Genomic DNA, 13,002 nt, shown 5'->3' with positions numbered 1-13,002 from the left:
CAAATCTGTGCTGTCTGGCCATGATCTGCATTGTTTGCTATTCAGCTAATAATACAGTGTACATATTTTTAAAACTTTTCGTGAAAAATGTATATTTGAAGATCATGACAAATCCATTTAAGATATTTAGCATGGTTTATAGGGTTATATGAGAGCTTTTGGTATCAGAGCTTCAAAAAGACCTGGATGTTCATACTTGTATTGATAATGGAGAGCAACAAATTAAAAAAAGCAGCATTGACTTCTAGACTTAGTTTTGAATTTATTCTATTATATAAGTTTAACTAAATTTTCTTAAAATTTTCACTTGCCTGAACTAATTTTCACTGGCCATGGGCCACCAGACCAGTGCTAAATTAAGTTTTAAGGTTACTAAATTAGCCAATTCTCATAAGTAATAATAATTAATTTACTAGCAAATTTTCAGGATATCATCTTCCAGTCTGGAAGATTTGATATCTAAGATTATGCTGATAAGATCAGTAAATCTCTTTTTAATTTATTGATAATATCTCATTCTTGGTTACCAAGATTGGTACTATTGAGCCATGCAATGAGAACATTCTAATTTTTCTACAATTAGAATGACTTAAAAGAGAATGATTTGTGTTACCAATATAAAAGAATTACCAAAAAAAAAATGTTTTTAATGATTCTAAAACAGAACATAATTATATTACTTTAGTTAAATTTGCTGAAGAAATATTCCTTTAAACCAAAGACTTATTTTGATTAGCCTAAGCCTACAATTACCAACTACATGTTATTGTATAAAAAAGAACTGGTTGAACCAGGTGATGCTCCTTGAATAGGTTTTGGACAGAAAAAAGTACACCTTTTTTAGTTTCAGAGTAATGTCCCCGACAAAGTTCAAAGTGCAATTATTCCAAACTTAGGCAAGCAGAGTCACTATTCACTCTTATAGTTTCAGAGTTACATGTATGTCCAGGACAAAGTTCAAAGTGCAACAAGAGCTGTCCGTAAGACAGCGCGCTCGACTTTTTTATTGCTTGCCAATAAAAAAAGTTTTTGCAGTAAAAGGCAATACAAGAATCTCTGTATTTTTAAAGTGAACAATGGCCATGAGCATTAAGATATTTAGTGAAGAATTATTTTACTGAATTGTGTGATACCCTTGAACACTGCAGCAAAGTTTGAAATGTTTAAGTCATGTTTAAGACGCCGGGGCGAGTAGGATAGCTCCCCTTTTCATAGAAAAGTCGAGCTAAAAAAGTGGACTGGTACTAAAAACTTAACCAAGATTCTAAGTCGATAAAAGGCCTTAATTTTTAAAACAAATCCTTGACAGAGTTACCTTCTCTTGCGTACAGATGGGGGTAATGATGTGAAATAGCATTAAAAGTTTCAAAGCAATATCTCAAAGGGTTAAGGCAATAAGTGGATTTTACCCATATTCAATGTATTTTCTAAGTCAAAAAGGGGCATAATTCTGTCAAAAACCTTGACAGAGTTATGTCCTCTTGTCTGTTGATGAAGGTCGTGATGGTAAACAAGTATGGTCAGTTTCAAAGCAATACCTCCAATGGTTTTGAAATAAAGTGAGGTGGTACAAAAAACTTAACCAAGCTCAATACACTTTCTAAGTCAAAAAAGGGCCATAATTCTGTCAAAAACCTTGACAGAGTTATGTACTCTTGTCTGTAGATGGAGGTTATGATGGTGAACAAGTATGGTAAGTTTCAAAGCCATACTTGTAATACTTCTGAAATAAAGTGGGGTGGTACGAAAAACTTAACCAAGGTGTGACGCCGACGCCGACGCCGGGGCGAGTAGGATAGCTCCCCTTTTCATAGAAAAGTCGAGCTAAAAATGAATAATTACTCCAAAATTTGGCAAGGCAGAGTTACGGTACTTGTGCACTGCACATTTACCCAATCATTGGCAATGAGACATTTCTACCTACAAATTTTCATGCTGATATCTCTTATAGTTTCAGTGTCATGTCCTGGACAGAGTTCAGTGTTAAAATGAACAAAGGGCAATAACTCTAAAATCAGGCAAGGCAGAGTTACAGCACTGCACATCTACTCAATGAGATCTATCTACCTACAAAGTTTCATGGTGATATCTCTTGTTCTTTCAGAGTAATGCTCCAGAAAAGCAAAGATGTCAATTTTCTAGGCAAACTTTTCATACCATTGTTTAATATTGAATTATGATTGGGGTAGAGTTTTTGATATCAGCTGGCGTCTCTACACAGGGTTCGACACTAACTGTTTTTACCAGGGATCCCATAGGAATCCCTGAGATTTAATTCAGGGATTCCTCCTAAATGTCAGGGATTCCTCAGATCAAAATAGTAAAATATGAAGGCAAAGAATAACAAGGGCAAAGCAATTCGATTTTAAATTCTTTTTATTTTTGAGACTACATACAGGATATATTGTCTTGTTTCAGATGCAGAAAATGAAGTTTATGAGCCCTTTGGAAATATTTAAAAAGCGTTTCAAAATGTTAACTTTACTAGTATATATATATTTGGACTGCTAAGACAAATTAAAACATAATATAGTTTTACATGAACATGGAAACAGAATAACATTAAGCTCACTGAACAAAAGTTCGATTTGAAAATAGCCATTTTGCTAAAACCTGTTTTCTCCCTGGAGTTGATAATTCAAATTGTGAACCAGTTTCTGTATCTAAATGAAGGTATAATGCAAGTGTCTTGACAAATGACTTGTGGTTTGAATTTTTGAAGTTATGTAGGAACTGGGGAAACATTTTCCCAGATAGCCTAGGGTTCAGTGAAGTAGAGCCCACTTATCATTTGTAGATCTTTCAAAAATTACAGGTAATGATTTAAACCTCCATATTCCAGAAAGGTCTGGTATGGATAACTTTTGAAAATTATTTACTTTCATGTCATTTTTAAAGAAATTCTTAATTATGATCACTTTAAAAAAAATTTCATCTTACATTTTTGTGTTTAATCCCATAGATTGTTGTAAATTAAATATTTTGATAATTTTTTTACTTAAGCTAATAAAAATTTCAAGAAAAAGTTTGTTTGCATTACAAGTATGGTACCTTTAATTGATTTCATTTTTAAAAATAATAAGTTGCTCCAAGTCCATGACAGGATGTGCAATATCCAGATTTATTGTTCTCAATTTTTATACTGAAACGTCCGATCCCTTTCCTCCTTGTGTATTGACTTTTTTTAAAGTTTTGACACCTGTCACATCAAAGGCACTCACCGCATACAGCAGTCATGTAGTTCACAACACTCATTGGCTGAAAGCACTGCCAGATGAAATACAGTCGGCATCGTACTTGCGGCCACCTTTATTAAGCGACTTTTTTATTAAGCGGTCGCATAAAATCCCTCCCGATGATTTTTACTATTTAATTTAATTCCATTAAACGACTATTTTATATCGCGGTCAGCGGCCACTGAATGTCGGCCCAAATGTACAAAATTAATTGTTTAAGTATCTATTAAACGGCTGTGACAAACAATCGTCCCTGCGGGCATTCTCACCTGTGTAATTAGCCAGTAGGTTAGATGTGTACAAGCAAACAAACAAATAATTTTCATGGTCATTGGTCACAAATAATTGTCGTTTAAAAACGAAATGAATAACAATTGCAATCGTTTCAAAATCGGATTTTCCGATCGTAATATTTATTGTGACATATTTTGTCAGAGCAATAACGTATCACAACACCGAGTTTGCATAGTTTTGTCATGTGCTGAGAGTGACCTCCCTTATCGAAAATGATGTCGGATCGAGCGAAAAAAAGACAGACAACTAATAAGACCGGATAAATTGTATGAGGAAATCGTGCATGGAATTGAGTCTGAGTAAATAGCAAATGTCATCGATTGTAGTCGAAATAAAATCGTGAAACCTAGTAGACTAAACATTACACAGCCGAGCCTTTCATTGCTGATGGTGTAGGTGCTCATCTGGATTCTGATGCTTTACAAAATACATGTAGTATCCCATTAAATATGACCCTTCGACAAAAAAAAGGCAAAAAAAATCCTAGATCTCTAAAAATCATATTGAATTTGAAATCGGGGTAGTGTGAAAACTAATTGTTGAAAAAATCAAGAAGTTTATTAAAACTCATTGCATAAATAATTATCTGGAGCTCTGGCTGATGATTCTAAAGTATGTTGGCAGCAGGAGATGTGTATGAACATATTAAAAATATAAGACAATATGCTTTGTATCATGGTCAAAATGACCTGTTTACAGTATTATGAGCGTAAATCACATTTGTACACTTTCTACTAAAAATCAAAAACAAACAATATTGATGACTTTTTTTTAAAAAAGGGCATAAATGTAATTATAAAACGGTAATACATACATAATATTGTATAGTTTTTGTTTTTATAAAAAAGATGTTATTATATCTATGACTTGTAATAAAAAGTCTCGAATTTTCCAGAATTCTATTGAGAGACCACTTTATTAAGAGACCACTTTTTGGCAGTCCCTTGAGTGGTCTCTTAATACAATGTCGACTGTATACGTCATTTGCTGTATATTTCGTCATTTGCTGTATGTTTCACCAAAGGATTATTCTATTTCTTGTCGGTAAATAATGCGAGACCTTGATTGACCTTAGACTTTAGTTAGACAATGTTTTTTAGCATTGAAGGCTGTGAGTTTCAAAAAGGATTTTAAACTTAAAAGTACGGATTCTTTTTATTTTGTTTATTAATTATACTTTTGCTGTACTGTAGTCTACTGTAGGGAGTAAAAAATACACCAGTTATCTTTTTTTCACAATTTTGACGAAAATTTGCAATGATCACAAGTGCCGAATTTTGGCAATAAAAAAAACCAAACAACAAACACTGGATAACTTTGTAGCTACCGCCGGCGTTGGCGATCAACACAAATTTGAAGTACACATCGCTTGTGTAATAATTATACGATAATTACATTTCTTTTTTGAATTTTCACAACTCTATTTTATGAAGTCAATGCATGATATAAAATTATTCAAGAATGTTTCTTTAGTCAATTTTTTTTCATTATATATCGCAAATGAGTTGATAGCAGTCACTGCACAAAGAAAAACTAGCGTACATAATTCAAGAGTGTAGATTTTACCGGCGGGGTGTTTCTTTTCTTTCTTGAACCACTTTATTTGAATATTTGTTTTTTATTTGAATATTTGTGATTCAATGATATTAATTCAGAAAATTTCAAAAATTTACACAGCAATTTTTCAGGGATCCCAACGGAATCCCCAGCTAGGAATCACAGGGATTCCTCCTGACTTTTTGGGATCCTCGGAATCCCGGGACCCCGTTAATGTCGAACCCTGCTACATGTATGTTACACGATCCTTTTTTCTGCAAATTTCTGTAAATGAGTTAAAATAGTATAAACTAGTTAATACAATCTGGCTGTATTAAGCTTTGTCAATAATTTGTGCTCTTCCCCACTCCCACTAAATTCGTCTTCCTTTACATTTTTTTCAACCAATTACAGAATATGTTATTATACAAATTTACAACTTTTGATGAATATATGAGCCTTAGTAAATTGATGAAGAATTTATGATTTGTTGGTACCTAAAGTTATGCATGATTCATATCTATTTGTACAAAATTATTTTCAAAATGGTATTGCATGAATATATTTGGAATTAATAAATTTACTGTCACAAAATTAAAGAAAATAGCAGACATGTGAAAAATCTATTGCTCTTGTAATGCCACCTGTGTAATGCCCTTTTTAAAGTAACCCAAGATGACAAGCTGACCCATGGCAAGTTGGATTAAGACATAGTTCAATATATCATCCATTAAGGGCTTGTTATATAGTTTATTGTATTTAGTTAAATTTAATTTTGTTCATAAATACAGTGTTCAAATAAGCAGTAGTCCTATAGCCCCTGACTACTAAATTTTTACTCGGGCTACCAACTTTTCACAGTAACAAGCCCGACCATGCTACTGTATTTTCAGAGGCAATATATAAACAACTGTTTTGAACAAATGAATCGTGCAAGTGAAATGTCTTTTGGGCTAGTGAATATTCCAATCTGGTAGTCCGACCAGCCTAGTTGATTCAAATCGGAATTGCTTACACTGTAAATAGGTCAAAATTGTTTTAAATATACACTGTCTTGCTTTTTTGTTATGCCAGATTTTCTTGCGGATGGTGCTATGGTTTTTTTAGCAATTTGATATGATGTTGCTTTGCCTAAAAGCAAAAATATCTCAAAGTGACATCATATTTATGAATCCGGGGCAGCTCGGCCCTAAAACGTACTCGGCCCCCGAGTCAGCTCGGCCCTATTCCAACTCGGCACGGGTCAACTCGGCCCACTTTTTAATTATTAATATTTAGGTTTGTGTTATCACTTTTTATTGTTATTATTGTAATTAGTTATAAAACAAGGATTGACAGTTTCAGAACTAGCAGCAGACAGGCTTTTCTTATCAGTAGAATTGCGAGTAAAGATAACCAACCGATTGCGTATCTCACTGTATTTCTGACTCGTGGTAGGTTTAACCGTAAATTTAAATACCTTCAGTGTCAAACAATGTGTTGAAATATATACAGGGGTTTATTTAAGCGGACGCCCGCTTGCCCGCGTCGGGTAGAAATCGCTGCGGGCAAGTGAAATTTGAAAGCAAATTGCCCGGCAGGCAAGTGAATTTTCATTATGCCTTCTAATATCTTTGATATCTTTTGCTGATAATACTTTTCTTTCCGTCCATATTACAGCCAAACAAGTGTATTTTTATCTGTTTCTGATTGTAGTTGGACTCCTATCAACCAATCAAATAACGTAAAAAAACTTTTTCCATTTTGCTTTATTTTCAAAATGGCGGGCGGCGCTGAAAGTTTTCCCATTTTTAAAAGAAAAAAGTCTACAGCAATTAAAGAAAAAGCCACGGCAAAGAAAACATCTGATTTTCTGAATAAATAGCATAAAATCATAAAAATTCAAGATGAGTTATGTCAATAAAGACTGACACATCTGCAAGGTTCAAGAAAAAACAGAAAAATCAGGCCGTAAAAATCTACTCCTTTGAATCCTGTACGTTGTTTTTTTCTTCGTATGGTCATTCTTTAACTAACTGGCGTCGTCAACTCATTTGCAATAGGCCTATAGAATTTTTTTAAAATTCGTCACCAGTAATCTTTTTTACACAAATCTTGACGAAAAATCATAATAGTCTTGAACTGTTGTTAATTTATTTTCCTTTCTCCCCTACAGCAATGTTTACAAACATTCTAGATCTATTAATAAACAGAATAAAATAATCCATATAATGTTTAAAATTCTTTTTGGTAAATCACAGCATATTGTGTAACTATAAGTCATCTGAGGTCAATCTAGGTCATGCCTAATTTACGACCAAAACAGAAAAAAACCTCCTTAGGTGAAACATACAGCAAATGACATATATTTCGTCTGACAGTGCTCTGAACTGTATGATTACATCATGCGGTGAGTCCCTTTGATGTGACATAGGTTAAAACTTCAAATAAATTTCAATACACACAGGGAGGATAGGAATCAGACTGATCAATTTAAATTGAGTATAACACATCCTGTCATGACTTGGAGCAACTTGTTATTTTTAAAAATGAAATAAATTTGAAAGGTACATAGCTAGTTTGGTAATGCAAACAAAGCAAATATATTTTTGATATTTTACATTGTTTGAAATCAACAATAAACATTTAAATCCTATCACAATTTTCAACAATCAATGTACTGTTTCCTTTTTAAAGTTGTAATAGGGAATAAATATTTTTAAGGTGATAGCATCTGAATGTTAATATATTTTAAAAGTCACCTGGAATAGGTCCTAATTATTACCTGTAATTTTTATAAGCCTTAACAGATCACAACTATTGTTAATCTTCATTTTCATTTTACTATTTTGATGTGAGGAATCCCTGACATTTAGGAGTTTTTCTAAATTTAATCTCAGGGATTTCTATTGGATCCCTGGCAAAGACAGCAGTGTCTATTCTAGGACACGCAATTGCGCGATTCACGCTAGTATTTCAGAGATCGCGCACAATTCAAAATCATGTGCGTGAAAATCGCGCATCTATAAAAAAAGTAAAAAAAACGTAAAACTTCCATCCCACATTATATTTGGTTGTTTTGTTTACATTTACACCGAAAACCGAAGGGAGGTAACTGTAAGCTAATTATAATAATTAAGTACCGTATGGTATTGGTTACGCGAGTTGACGGAAATTAACGGAATGTTCCGTATCGACCGGAACTGGTGTGCTAGGTCTGACAGTTGGGCGCCATTTTAGTGTAGTAAATAATCAAGAAAAATGAGGCAATTCCTAGCTTGGCTACGATCTAGACGTGAAAGATAGGCCGATTACTTGTATTGCCAATCCCTTTATTATCAATCGCGGCAGTTCGGTAATAATATGTTTTCGTTTAAAAATTAAGGGGGGACAACTTCTGCTGCCTTAAATAAATATTATTGTTTTAATTATTTCATAGTTTAACGCCTCAGTGTAAACTTAATGCAGATGACTTAACATTGGCAGTTTATATTGGCACCCCTTGATTTTGAAAATCGCCCCCTTTTTTGAAATAGAGGGGGGAAAATCACCCCTATTTTTCAATTCCTAGAATAGACACTGAGACAGTTGTGTTGACAAGCAAAATAACTTATACATTTAGGACTATTTTACTATCTGAGGCATAAGTTGATAGGATCTGCAATAAATCTTATTTTTACCCATAATTTTTGCTTTGATTATTAACAATCTTCACATTTAAGATCGGGCAACCTGTTTTTCTGGGGGGCAAGTAGATTTTCAAGTTACTTGCCCTTCGGGCAAGTGAAAGTCAAAACCTTAAGTAAACCCCTGATATACTGAGAGGAAGCTAAGATCACCAGCTTTTAGTTGGTGTAACAAATTATAAAATCGGACATTTCCTTTCCCCAAACTAGCGATTTAAACACGGCTAAATTTGCATTCTTTTGCAAGTGAAGGGAAACTAAGGGAAACAAGTCTTGCTTTTTCACTCAATATACCTCGGTTATTTACGAAGTTCGACAGAGAGAGTTTATAAATTATATAAATATAAATATAAGACAAATAAATAAAAAAAAATTAAATATACTTTATTTCGGGAGAAGTACAATGTATAATTATATAAGATATTTCTTATTATTCATTTACCTTAACAACATGTAAAGCAAAGTTAATACGTAATATATCTTTTTGTAAAGTGGGCCGAGTTGGTATAGGGCCGAGTTGACTCTTCCCATATTTATAAGACTAGACAGAGCTGATCTTTTACCAATTTCTGGTGGACTGGAGCTGGTCTTCAAAATTAATTTATATCTGAAATATCTTTGGTAATATCAGTTCACATTTTATATTTATAACAATTTACATGTCCAAACACTGTATAGATTGTTGACCCATTAATTAGGAAAACCTGTTGAACTCAAAACTTTTTTAATGACTAAGATCTTACCAGTGGTACTTTACTATGGATTTAACAAAATTGCTAAGAAAAAAGAAAACAAAAAATCAATTGATTTACACATGCAAACAGTGTTTCATACTTACATCTTCAAAAATAGACCCAACATTTGCAGTGACAAGCAACAGTTTTGTATGTTCACCCTCCATCTTTTGCATGTACGGACTTTATACACAAATGCACGTGAGATGGAAACGGGTGCGTAATGAAAATCAAACTCAGCTCTACAAAACTATCAAGTCATTCCTTTTTCCAGAAAAGTATGCCACAGTTAAATTCACATCTTACTGAAAATATTTTGACATTTTGTGTTCCGTCTACTTCATAACTGCGCCCTCTATAAAACACAAATGAAGGGACATAACTCTTTTGAGAATAAATCAATAATATTTTCCGGTATACGAAATACGGAATATCAAAACATACAAAGTAACGTTTCATTGTATCGGTCTGAAATGCCAACATCATTTAAAAGTTAAATATTAATCACTTAGAATACAGCTTGGATTTCCTTCAAGGACGAACTTAACCACCTTTGTTCTATTCACATGCCAACTAAAGTCACTAAAACACGTCGAGATCTACCATGGTTAAACAAGTCCATTATTCGAAAAATTAGGAAACGTGATAGAACTTATTCAAACATTAAAAGGTCAAAGTCCCCATCAAATGATTTGGTCAAAAAGCTTAAAGTACTTAAAAGTGAAATCCAAAGAGAAACTAGGAAAGCATACTGGCAATACCTAGACTCTGTCATTTTTAGCCAAGACTCCAAAAATGTGAAAAATAAAAAATTCTACCAATATGTTAAAAGTAATAAAACTGAAAGCTGTGGTGTGGCACCCCTCAAATCAGAAGGTCAAACATTTACTGATCCAGTCGCAAAAGCAGATATCCTTAACTCCCAGTTTGAGTCTGTCTTCTCTCGGCCTCAGCCCCTTAGCTTATCCCAGGCTTGCAAACAGAAGCTTATTCCAAAACACCACCCATCTATGCCAGAAGTATCTATATCGGAAGATGGTGTGAAGAAACTTTTAAAAGACCTAAACCCAATTAAAGCTTCTGGTCCTGACCAAATATCCCCTAGGTTATTAAAAGAGCTCCATCAAGAGGTTACTCTGGTATACTGACCCACATCTTCCAGATCTCACTTAAAACAGGTATTGTCCCAGAAGACTGGAAGCATGCAATAATTGCCCCAGTTTACAAAAAAGGCCCAAAATGCAAACCCAGCAATTATAGACCAATCTCCCTCACATGCATAGCGTCCAAATTGATGGAGCACATCTTAGTGTCCAATATTATGTCCTTTTATGATAAACACAACATCCTTAGCCCCTATCAACATGGCTTCAGGTCAAAACGGAGTTGTGAGTCCCAGCTAGTAAGCTTCTCCCAGGAAATTCATGTCAATCTTGAAAGTGGCCAACAAACTGATGTCATAGTCATGGATTTCAGTAAGGCATTTGATAAGGTGGACCATCACAAACTTGTGAGTAAACTAGAAAGATTGGGTATAAGTTATGAGGTTACAAATTGGGTCCATTCCTTCCTTAAGTCACGCTCCCAGCAAGTTGTAGTTGAAGGTCAAAAATCAGGAATTCTACCAGTTCTCTCAGGTGTCCCCCAAGGCTCGGTATTAGGTCCCTGTCTTTTCCTTTCTTACATAAATGACCTCCCAGATAGTGTCAAAGGTAAGGTTAGACTCTTTGCAGATGATACTGTTGTCTACCTAACCATCAGATCTAAACAAGATGCCCAAACCCTCCAAGATGACCTTCATGCTTTAGAAAAATGGGAAAAAGACTTGTCCATGGAATTCAACCCTGACAAATGTGAAGTTCTCAGGATAACAAGAAAAAAAGAAACCCTGTAAAATTTCCTTATACCCTCCATAACATCCAACTTAACTAAAGAAGCAGAATACTTAGGAGTCACTATTATATATATAGTCAAGACCTTTCATGGATCAAACATATAAACAACATCACATCTAAAGCAAATAACTCCCTCAGATTCATTAGAAGAAATGTTAAAACTCCAAATAAAAAGATAAAAGAAACTGCATATAAGACATATGTTAGACCTCAGGTTGAATATTGATCCATAGTTTGGCATCCTTGGCAGAAATACTTAATTTATAAGATAGAGCAAGTACAAAGATCAGCTGCTAGATACATTTTTAATGATTATGACTATACAAGTAGTGTCTCAAAAATGATAAATGATCTTAATTGGCAAACCCTTGAACAGCGTCGAAACATCAGTGCTGTAACCTACTTGTATAAAATCCAAAACAACATTGTTTTTGTTGACCACCAACACCTTACTCAAACAAGAAATCTGAACTACCTGATACCCTACTCGAGGACACAATATCATCAAAATTCTTTCTTTCCTAGGAGCATACGTCTTTGGAATAGCCTTCCCCTAACTGTTCAGTCCAGCCCCAGTTTAAACATCTTTACTGAGAGGCTTGACCCATTCTATAAATTCTAAACTGCACACTATGTTTTTAAATTAATAGTCTTGTAGAACTTTTATTCTTTTAACTTTTTAATTTGCATATAAATAAATTCTTTTATTAACAGTTCCCTGACAACGCGCCTGCTAGTCATAATCAGAATTGATTGTTAAGCAGTATGATGTAGATGTAGATGTAGATTTAGCCTACAGTTGTCATACCTGGAACGGTTCAGTGCAGCCATATGTAGCGCTCATAACCCTCCATCTGAATTTTACTTTTTTATATTTTCTTCTCAACTATCTTCTTTTTTTACAGGTGTTTTCATGTTTGTGATTTTTAAGCACAATAATGTGTGAATCTACGTCCACGCGAGGGATTTTGTAGGTAGGGCATGGGCATGGGTAAAGGTAGGGTGGATAGATAATTAATATTAATAAAATCCCATGCTTATTTTAATTATTAACAGTAAACTTTTTATAAATTCAATAAAGTGAAACAATACATCAAAGATCGATCAATATATAGCGCAAAATTGTACTCTTTCATCAAGGCCTTCAATTGTTCATAAAAATGAAAAAAGACATATAAACAAGTACTAATATAAATCACAACAGTAGATATAAATTTTATCTAATTAAATAGACAAACATTAAGTAATGACATAATTTAAAAATGCTTGAATTAAGAATGTGTAAAGAAGTAAATTGAACAACTTTTCAATAAAAAAATACGAGGTTCAAGTGACAAAATCACAAATCAGTCGTGAATCCTTAGAGAGCAGAGGACATAAAAGCAGTCTTGGCCAATTTCACAATTTACATTAATTATGGGCGTGTTGGTGTATCATCTACTTATAATTTTGACAAGACACAGTACTTTATAATATGAGAACAAAGATCAGCTCGGAATGACGACATTCAAAAAACGCACCCCCTATAAAAAAAGAGACAGAACCAAGGAACTCGATCATAGGACACAATAAAAGAAACAGGAATGAACTAAAGGACGAAATACGAACCTATGTGGCTTTATTACTAAGACCATCACATCTG

This window comes from Ruditapes philippinarum, unplaced genomic scaffold (genome assembly GCF_026571515.1).
Source record: "Ruditapes philippinarum isolate M1 unplaced genomic scaffold, ASM2657151v2 ctg2303_1_1_1_1, whole genome shotgun sequence".
In the NCBI taxonomy this organism is placed as follows: Eukaryota; Metazoa; Mollusca; class Bivalvia; order Venerida; family Veneridae; genus Ruditapes; species Ruditapes philippinarum.
This window is presented reverse-complemented; position numbering follows the sequence as displayed.